The sequence below is a fragment of the Myotis myotis genome, unplaced genomic scaffold (assembly GCF_014108235.1).
Source record: "Myotis myotis isolate mMyoMyo1 unplaced genomic scaffold, mMyoMyo1.p scaffold_m19_p_13, whole genome shotgun sequence".
NCBI classification, from domain to species: Eukaryota; Metazoa; Chordata; class Mammalia; order Chiroptera; family Vespertilionidae; genus Myotis; species Myotis myotis.
Genome location: NW_023416317.1, coordinates 44,338,062 through 44,349,274, shown reverse-complemented (window position 1 = coordinate 44,349,274; position 11,213 = coordinate 44,338,062). Strand labels below are relative to the sequence as shown.

General features: G+C 38.6%; 1 pseudogene; it reads left to right on the top strand.

Annotated features, from left to right (window-relative positions):
* The first annotated feature begins 10,418 nt into the window (after positions 1-10,418).
* On the top strand, positions 10,419-10,858 carry LOC118667868 (annotated as a pseudogene).
* The last annotated feature ends 355 nt before the right edge of the window (positions 10,859-11,213 follow it).

Genomic DNA, 11,213 nt, shown 5'->3' with positions numbered 1-11,213 from the left:
AGAAGCAAGTAGAAGGGTGCTCCAGGGATTGTACAAAAGGGAAGGTTTTTATAGAAAAAATGGGGGGGGGGCAGGAGAGCTAGTAACAAAAGAAAAGAAAGGACTATTTTTAGACCAGGACATCTTCAGGGCTTGTGGGGAGGAGGAAAGGAAAGAACAAAGGTTTTGATCATGCAGATTGCCTCTTTTTCTATGGCTGGGTGGTGGATGGAGAGGGCCCCCCGGACAGATGACTTTACTGGTGTTGACCAGAAAATTTCAGACTAGTTGATTAAGATTATGTTTCTGAAAGAGGTTGAAAGAGCAGTTAGGTCAGGTATTAAATCTAGCTGTGGTGTCATGGGCTTTAGCATAAGTGGCACCATTTTGGGCCTATGGTTTTCTCTTTAACAGACCTAAAGCACTCACTTGTGTGTTCTTCTGAGAAACCTTCCTCATACCTTGAGGTGTAGGCTGGGAGATTCTCCTTGAGCTGCCAGAGCACCTGTGCTAACTCCATTACTGAATTTAGCACATTCCAGCTCGTCAGTTTCCATGTTTATCTTTCACAGTGTGGACAGTTTAGCTAGAAATGAGGTAGATGTGTTATCGTAGTTGGATGATTATTGTTGGGAAAGGAAACAAAAGGGGAGCCAGACATTGTTGAGTATGGTCAGCTGGGGACACTGAGACTGTTTGCTTCACCAGGAAGCTACAGCTTCACACCCACCCAAGGGAGCATAGCATTGTCCCTCCAAAAGGATTAGCACTTTTCCCTTGTCCCCTCCTGTACCAGATTGTGGAGGGGTAGGGAACAGGAGGAGATGAGGACTAAGAACATGCGCAATAAAGTCACAATGGTGCAGGGGGAGGTGCTGGACCTTAGAGGTCTGGGAAAAAGATCATTGGCTAAGGGGATGGATTCAAGGGATTGAGTCTTGTTAATCTGTATAGCCAGAGTCTAATACAGAATTTATGACGTAATTAGTGCTTAATAAAAGCAGACTGGATGACTAGACACTCTCACTCACTTCATGGGTTGGGATACAGATGTAAGGAAAGCATTGGCGGAGGAGCTCTTTTTAGAGCTAAAAAAATATTTCATATTGATATTACTTTAGCATTTTCTTCTATCCACAGACCAGATTATTAAGTTCCTCAAGCATTATTGAAGCATTCCCCAGATTACCTGGAGAGTAGAATCATCATTGATCCATATGACTCCTACACTGTTACCGTCTAATTTTCAACACAACCGTTAGCACCCCCTGCCCATGTGAACTTCCTCCTCACTCTACCTGGGCTCTCATATATCCTCTGGGCCATCTCCCACTCCTCACTGTATGTGAATATTCTCTTCACTATGCTTGGCCTACAACATCCTGCTCTGGGCACTTGTGGCTCCCCCGCACACACAAAGATGCCAACTTCCTCTGTTTGCTCCTAACGGTTTTTTAACTAAATTATTCAAGAAGGCACAAAACAAACAAACAAACAAAACAAAAAAGGAAGAGGAAGTAAACTGGAAAGGACAAAGGCAAGATTTTTTGTTATTAGAAGTAATCAGGCCTCCAGGAATTGACTGGTGAAATAGGAGATAGGAAACTAAGGCCACAAAATGTTGATTTATTAACTTACTATAAGAATTATAATGATCTAAGGGACCAGTATAATTTATTCTGGCATTATAATGATCTAAGGGACCTTCGGCAGGTGGGGCCCCTTGTCCTGGACTGCTGGGATCGGTCCAGAAATTCTGTTTCTTTGTTATGGGGTGAGGCCACAACATTAGTAACAAAGAAACAGAATTTCCAGAGGATGAGGCCCAGAAATCAGGATTTTTAAAAGATTTCCAGGTGATTCTAATGTGCAGCCAAGGTTGATAACCACTGCCTTAATGTATCCAGATCAATTTGGGGATAAAAAATAGGTGAGTTTGGTTAAGGCTCTCTTTTTTTTTTCCACCATGTAAGGAAATTCACTACCAGAGTTTTTTGTTGTTTTTTCCTTTTTTATACTCTCATTCTTCTATATATCCATTATCTGATGAACACCCTTGACATAGCCTTTTTCTTAGCTGTTGCTGATCCATTCAATTAGTTGACAAGTGATCCAGGCTTATTCAGAAAGACTTCATATATCTGGCTCACAATGAATGTGTTGATTTTAATTACAGTATCAACAGTTACCATGTGGGTAGCTTCTATGTTCCTAGCTCCTTAAGAAGTACTGTTAATATGTATCTCATTTAAGAATCACTACAGCCCTATAAAGTACATAAATAAGTTCCCCTAGATGAAGGTGAAAGAGATGAACTTGTCCAAGGTTATTGAACAACCAGTGTTTACTCTAACTCCTGTGTTTTTCCTGTGTGTCACTCTGCCTCTCATATTTTAGCTTTCAAAGACCAATTACTTTTTCCTTCTCATTTGCATATTTTCTTGGAGAAATTAGCCATAATTGTGGCATTCAAGTACTTACAACGATCACTGTAATATAACTCACTAAAAACTGGAATTGAATATGAGTTGGGGTAATTCTGGATGCCTGCCAAAGGGACTTACTAACAGTGGCTGAAAAGCCAAAGGGAAGCATTCATAAACAAGATTTATGTGTGAACCCAGAAGGAATCCTCTAAGAGTAAAGCTCAATATGGTAAATTTGAAGAGAAAACAGAAGCAATCTTCTAAATGCGGTTTCTTCGCACCATAAAAATGCACTGTCGGGCAGCTTGAGTACAAAGGCTGAAAAGAAAATTGTTTGGCCTAGGACTTGGCATTTGAATTTTCCCCCAAAGTCACATTCAGATATATTAAAGTAATAAATTTAAATATTACTTGAAAAAGTCTACTTATCTAATCTTCAGGTGGTTCTCCAGTTAAATGTTCTTATTAATATCTTTCCAGAAGTCATTGACTGATTTTTCTTTATTTCCTGTATTCATGTGCATCATCTATAACCTGAAATGTGTGGCAAATAGGACAGAGAAGAAAGAGAGAAGAGCGATAGAGGAGGCAAGAATGAAAGAAGCAAGAAACGGACTTTGGTACTAAGTGGTTGAGTCAAAGCATTACTTATTACTTGGGAGGATAATATCACAGAAATGGGATGTACCTCAGCATCTATTTCCCTGTTGAAGAAGATGGGACATTTATCAGGTCATTAGTTACTTGCACTTCATTGTTTTAACCAGAAAAAAGAAATAGTGCAATAAAAGGAACTTAAGATGGATAGCTATGGCTCCCTTTATCAGTCTAGGAAAGGTTTGTTCAAAATTCTAAATTTGCTTTGTTCTTTATCACATTGATTTGTGAATCCAACTTGCTTCCGTGTTCCAGGACTGGGTATTAAAGGGAAATAATAAATCACTTGGGGATACCTTAGGTAAAGAAGTTTCCTAGATGGCTCTATGTTATTTTAATTAATTTATAGATGCAGTAATTAGTCATCATGACCTTGGCATAACAGCCTAACCCTGAAGGTCACTCCAGAAGATTAGAATGCCATCAGCTTTGTTCTTTCCCTCTTTTATTTCTCTCTCTAAGAACTTGCATGTCAGAGTTGAAATCTTCCAAGGAGTGGTCGCCGAAAATGTTTGCTCATGTATTTCTGTTGATTGAATAAAAACCCCAAGTTTGTGAACATATCCCCAATATTAATAGATATATCTTGTGTAACATACATAATATTAACATGGCAAGAGTATAGATAAAAGAGAATAAATAAAAGTCCTATTATTTTAATTATGTACTCCACTTTGGAGGCCTTTTCTTACACTTTCATGTGTATATAACTCATTTGTTAAAATACATATTTTGATCCAGTAGGCCAGGGATGTGGCCTGGGAACTAGCATTTTAACAAGGTGATGCTGATGTTGCTGATCCATAGACCACATTTTTAGTAGCAAGGCTCAGAATCAAATATCTCATTTTACAAATTATTTCCTCCTGCTTAACATAGTTCAGAAAATTTAAGAGCTAATTCCTGGCCCAGAGAAACCTACCAAACTACTCATTTTCATACCATCGTGGTTAGGCTGGCTCTGTTTGAAAGAAATGTTTCAAAATAGGTCTGTGCTGCTTTCTACTCTCTGACAGTGAGTTGGGCTCCATTAGTCTGGGCATCTAGACTAAGGACCTGTTGGATAAACTCTTTTGGCTTTTGGTCTTCATCCCTATAACTTCCCTCCTGAATACAGTGTCCTGAGCTTATGTTTGGTAACAATCTCCTTATGGCTTGGTAGCAACAAAATTGAAACTAGGGTGAGGTATTATCCTTGTGCAAAAAAATCTAGAGAGGTACCAAAGCACTCAGTAATCAAGGCATGAAATAATCTAATTCAATACTTAAATATTAAATTGGCAAACTATGATTGGCCATATGTTTTTGTAATTAAAGTTTTATTGGTCCCAATATTCTTCCTATTCTACCCTGTTGGGCTCTGCACACTGCAGCACCTGTGGGTTCTATCAGACACTTCCTGAATGTCCTCTGCCAGGTAATTATTAAATCAACCTTCAATAAACTAACTTTTTAAAAAATCATACAGATTTTGGAAAAAAATCAAATCTTTATAACATCAATACTCTGAACTGTTAAAAGCTGAGAAGGAAGAATTACAGTTTTGATGTCTTTCAATGGAATTAGCCTGAATAATTCAATAAATGGCCCCATTGATAAACATATTACCCTAGTTTTCATCTTAAATATTGCCTAAAATCTGTTCCACAATTTTTCTGCTGTAAGTGGAAGGCAAAGGGTATAGGATTAATTGGTATTTCTACCTAGGGGATAGAAAAATCACTTTCAAATATCTACAAAGAAAAATATGCATTCTAACTCAGTACTATGAGATGTCTCAACATATCAGTGAATGACCTTAAAATCTATTCAATCATCCAAGCGGAAATATAGATGCAATCTTTAATTTTTTCTATTTATATTTGTCCACATTGGTTGTTAAGTCATTTCAATTTTATTCTTCAAAGACCTTTTGAATCTGCTTTTTATCCTTTTTAATCTTTTTGCCACTAAACCCTTACCTTCCACTGCCTGCAAGGTCTTTTCCAGAGTCTAGATTCCTCCAACTTCAATTCATTCTGCACCTTCCTACCAAGGTAATCCTTCTAAAACAAAAACCTAGTCATTTCACTTGATAGCATTAAGTCTCAAGAAAGCTTCCTGTCTCTAGTTAGACTGCCTAGCTTTATCCTCCACAAGTTAACTTCTTCACATGAGGGAGAGCAGAGTTTGCTACCCCGAAATAAGCCTTTTGGGATATTGATTATTTTATGCTGGTCATTTTTAAGAAACAAAAGAATCAGGAAGAGCCTTTGACCTTATTCTAAACCGCCTAAAAGGAATCTAGAGAGAGGACCTGTCCCAGGAAGGGAGCTATCATCACAGACACTATAGTTTATACCAACCAGGTATGACAGGAAGGCCCTTTATTTTTTTATTGATTTCAGAGTGGAAGGGAGAGGGAGAGAAAGAGATAAAAACATCAATGATGAGAGAGTCACTGATCAGCTGCCTCCTGCTTGTCCCTCACTGGGGCTCGAGCTTGCAACCTGGGCATGTGCCCTGACCGGGAATTGAACTGTGACCTCCTGGCTCATAGGTTTATGCTCAACCACTGAGCCACGATGGCTGGGCCCAGCAAGGTCCTTTGGATCAAAGTCCTCTCTGTTAAAGATGGCCCGGCAAGCATTTCTTCATCGAACATTTGCTTTTCTATCTCCATGTGAGTTCCCTTCCTGTCCTTTGAAGACCCAAACCACATTCTCTCCCTCTTCTCCTTAATGACATATAAACCTCAACTGCCCAATGTGTCCTTGGGTCTTATATTCTTACAGAACCCCTGCATGTACATACATATTAAACTTGGACATTTTTCTCCTATTAATCTGGCTCCTGCTAATTTGGTTATAAGTGTGGAAGAACTTAGAAGGTGGGAGAAAAATTATATTTTGCGCCCTCACACACACCACGGCCACTTTGTACATTTTCTGAAATCACTGAGAAAGATATACTCTCTTCCTCTGCGAAATCATGGATCTCAAGGAATATATAGGCCTGAAGCCACTTGGGATTTTTTGTTTTTATGGAATGAGTGCCTGTCTGAATATAAAACCAAGGGGGAAACTAGAATCAAGTGAGTAAGATGAAGTTGAGATAAGGGCCTAGGGGGGAGAGGGACAGAGAGATTAGGACTGACTGGATTATTTGAAATTTGGATGCAGCCATGTCTGAAGCAGTCCATCTCTAGATATACTAGTATATCTAGATATCTATATGTAGATAACTTTCTTTTCTTTACCCAGGCTAGTTTGAATTGGCTTTCTGAGGTTTGCAACTAAAAGAGTCCTGATCAATACAATAAACCTGAAGCATGGAATTCTAGTGTTGTTCATGATCATAAAATTGGTATATGTAGTTTTTCTTGCTTTTGATTGAGCTTGGCCAAAATACAGAGCTGAAATCTTGTGGGGTAAAAGATTGGGGGAAGAAAATAATTAAAGACCGGTGAAAAGTATTTATCCCTTATGAAGGTATTTTGTTTTGTTTTTTAATTTGCTTACACTTTACAACTGTCTAAAACCAACTAGCTACCTATACTTGCAAATATACAGGGTTTGATATGTATGCATTATATGTGTGGCAAAATGGCACCAGAATGTTACCAGACTTCAGTTCAGTAACTATGGTATTTGAATTTGGCAAAGAAAGAATTCAGAGTCGAGGAACTCAAATTATAAGAAAAAGTTTATTTAGAAAGTTACAGAAGTAGACAAAGTGAACCAGTTGGGCTGGAGGCAAAAAAATGAAAATAAAATAAAATAAGGACTCTTGGAGCTTAGGAAAAAGAAAGGCAGAGAGAACTCGCCTGGGAAAAGGAGAGGCGGAGAGGTTATTCTCCGGCTCCCTCAGTCCTCCTCTAAGGGAGTCTACCACCTGACTAATGACATGCAGGGGGTATAAAGGTCAGGGGAGAGTCTAAACCTCATGACCAAAAATATGAAAGGTCAGAGGCATAAGCTCCATGACCAGTGACATGCTAGGGGTCACCCTGGGGGCGAGGTCCTGCCCTATAGTTGTCTGTTACTAGGCAGGAGAGCTATCTGGCTGGTGACCTTCAGCTTTGTTCCTACTCTGCTCATGCCTGTCTAACTGCCTATACATATGTACTCAACACAATTGAGAATGAAACAAAATAGTATGCATTTTTCAGAGCTGGCAACTTTTCTGCTCTACTGGTCCTGATGTTATTCAGAAGGGGGGGAAAACAAACAAGAAGGAATTTATCTTCATTGCTGTTTTTCTACTTGCAACTTTGCGGGTGGCATAGTGACCTTCCTCCCACAGATGCTCATAGCCATCAGTATCTCAACATCTGTTCATCTTGTCCATTTGAAAATGCAGAGACTGGATGTACAGCTGGACTTTGCAGTTATTATGGTCACAAATGGAATCTCCAAAGCCAATGGGATTCATCATCACAAATAATTCGACTGAAAGAAGTATATGCCTCTTGCTCCAGCCTGAGCTATTAGGGAGTCCGGAATTACCTTTGACCTTTGACCCTCCCCCCCTCCAACTTGCTGACCGGAGCAAATGCACTTGTGGAAATCAACAATAGCCATTTAAGCAATGCCTCTATCTTTATCTTAATTACTCTTTTATTCATCATAATCAACTGCTTTAAAACTATACCTTCTGCCCTTGTAGGGTGAAAGCAATTTGAATTTCATATAATTTTCACATGTCACAAAATATTATGATTGCTTTGATTTGTCTCAGCCAATAAAAAAAAATACCTCGTCCTCTGAAAAACCTTTACCAAATAAAACCTACAAATTTGACTACAGCTCACTTACTAGCAAAGTCAAAGACCCCAGTGCTCTCTTTGAATATTAAAAAACCTAAGTCTAGAGAAAATGTTTGACCAAATGCTCTTGTATAAGACTTTGAGTGCATTTATGGACTTTCTATCACTGTTAATATTTCATCCAGGAAGAAAATCAGTGCTTTCATTTTGGGCATCTGCAACTTAAACCAGAAATCCTTAAAAAGCAATGCACGGTGCCTTTCATGACCGACATTCTCTTCTTATCATTGAGTGGATAATGCAGGCAACGTGTTGGCTGTCCCGATACTATTGAGGCAAAGACTGTGGTGACAGCTGTCAGCAAGTGAGCCTGCGGACATGCCAAAGGTCACCCTCTACATGTTGTCTTCTCTTAATTTCATGCCCATACTTCTTATTAAGATGAGAAGTCTCACCTCCCCTACATGTGACTTTCTCAGCAGCTTGCTGGCCTGTTCACTAGTTGGGTTGATTTATGATTTAATTTTATGGATGATATCACACAATTATCTCCAGATGGAATAATCAGGATGAAGAGCTGCCAACCAACATTAGGAATGAAGCAGGTTCATCCAGCACCAGCTATTTCTGCACTGTAATTATTTTTTGTTTTGACTTCATAAATTTGTCCAGAAACACTGGGTATTCTTTTCCAGCAGGGCCTCATTTGTCTAATTCAAATGAGATTATCTCACCATGGTTCCCATATTTCCTCATATTTCTCTTATCACTCTGCATCCAATAGTGAAATTCATAAATGATGATTTGTGGAGCTAAAGATACACAAAATCTAATCTTCCCAGTTTATGATGCACTCACAGAGTCATCTCGATGAATTGTGAAGCTTAAAGTTATGATTTAGGCAAGCACTCTGATGAGAGGAAGAAGCACAGGACAGCAGAGTTACTGATCTGCAAGATCTCTCATCACTGAAATAAACTAAGTAAGCCTAACCAAGTCAAAGTCAGAAATAGGAGGCCAACGGTAATTACCGTGTTTATAGCGTTCACTGAGTCTTCCATTGCTATGAGATGCTGTGATCCCAAAGGACAATTTTTTTTTTTAATCCTACACTGCAGAATTCTGATGGATCAATCCAGCCAGGTCTTCTCCATCTTTCTTGTTTGCTCCCAAGCATTAAAAAAAAAATTGCATGCTCATTCTAGCCCCAAATCATCACAATGGCTCATAAATGCAACTAAATTACAATGGTCTCCCAGTTGGATGTTGGTTCTTGCAAAATAATAACACAAAGTTCCAACTTCAAAACATATTGCTAAACTCTAGATGATTTTTATTCATTTATTTATTCACTCAAGAAATATTTACTTTTCTTTCTGACTGTTTTCAGGCTTATAGAGCATATTAAGTTTCCTTAGCCAAAGAATAATGTAAATCTACTATAGTGTCTAAAGTAGAGAAGATGGAAGTGTGGGGATGACATAATTAGGTTTAGTTGTGGAGAAAGAATTGGAGCAGGCCGTGGTTTTGTAGGGCTGGGTCCTAAACCAAGGGCTGACAAATTGACATTTAGTCAACCCTGAAGGTAATTTGGCAAGGGCTAAAGTCACTAGAGTGTAGCAAGAGTGGCTTTTTCAGATTTCAGATGCACATTCTTATACACCAACATAATTGTCTTTGTTTTGGGGTTGGGAGTGCTGCAAAAATCTTTCAAAGTAATCTAACGAAGCTTTCTTTCAGTTTCTTGAATGATAAATAATCTCAATAAAATATCCCTTGTGGAGCAAAAGGAAGACCAAAGAATTGTCTCTACCTGACATTGCACTATTCCACCAAAATCAGGAATATTTGTAGTATTTCGCTGCAAGATTTTACCAGGTTTTTGGAAAAGTGTCTCAAAACAATGGTCAGGACATACAGTTGTTCATAGTATTTATCATCCTTTTTACTTCTATAAAAACAATAGTAATGTCCAGGATGATTTAAATTATGGGTTTCATTTTTAATTTTAGTAGTTGAGTATCTTTTTTTAAGGTGGTGTAACTGAAGATTTGTCAAATGTGTTCTCAATATTTTATCTGGAATACCAATTATTTCTCAGAAAATAGTAAATCATATTATCTCACATCTTTCTACCAACTTCAAATTTAGAACAATCTTTCTTAATTATAACCTCTAAATCCTCACCTTCTTAAAACGGTATCATAACTGTAGGAATAAAAATGGAGCCTGGAGCAAGCATCCCTGACAACCCTCATCCCCACTACTAAATCAGTGAGTGGTCATCCCCAGCCTCAAGCGTTTTAGGGTTTACACGTTGTTCTGCTGCCTTCCAGAGAGGGGATGGCAAAACAGATTCCATGACCCCAGTTACAAACCAATTTGGTAAACTGGAAACGGATGAGACATGGCAGCTTCAGTGTTGACTGGTGCTGGGCTGTCTTCAAGTGACTGCATAGTCATTGTCTTAAAAAACCTGTTTGAACTTAGTTTTACTAACCTGTGTCGCTAAATAGAGCATATTTAAATTTGCTTTAATAATAAATTGGTTTAGTTTTCTGGGTGGCATGTGGAGCTTGAGATGAAGAGCTCCTCTTGCCACCACCAACATGGACACTTTGTACCAATGAGACCCAGTCCCATTCTTAGAGCAGAAATGCCCCCAACCTGAAGCTGAAGAAGCTGGCCTGTGTGCACATGCCCTTGGCCATGAAGGTGTATGCTCTGGTGGTAGTGTCTTACTTTCTCATCACCGGAGAAATCATTTATGATGCTATTGTTGAACCTCCAAGTGTTGGCACTATGACTGGTGAAGATGGCCTACAGGGTAAATGGACAATACCAGTATATCATGGAAGGACTCACATACGGCTTCCTGTTTACAGTGGAGGTTTAGGTTTCATAATCCTAGACTGACCCAATGCTCCAAACATTCCAAAACTCAATAGATTTCTTCTTCTATTCATTGGGTTCTTCTGTGTCCTATTGAGTTTCTTTCCTGGCTCAAGTATTCATGAGAATGAAATTGCCAGGCTATCTGATGGGTTAGCATGCCTTTTGAGAAGAAATCTGTGTACACTGGATTTGTTCCAGTTAATGAAGTTTTAAAGGCTGTACCAAACCTCTGATATGAAATATGGAAAAGAATGAAAAGCAGCAGAAAAGCAGCATCTAGTAGGAAACATGGAAACATATTAAAGCTCGGATTACAATATCTTCTTGGTATCAAAGAGACAAGCTTATGCAGGGTGTTTTCCTGCTGACCTACACTGACATACCAATGATGTTAAGTGGCATTTTCTTCTTGGTTTTTAATTTTAAAGAAAATATACTCCATTTCTACAACTATAACACTGAGTAGAGTGATTAATTTTTTTTACAACCATCTGAACATTGTTTGGGAG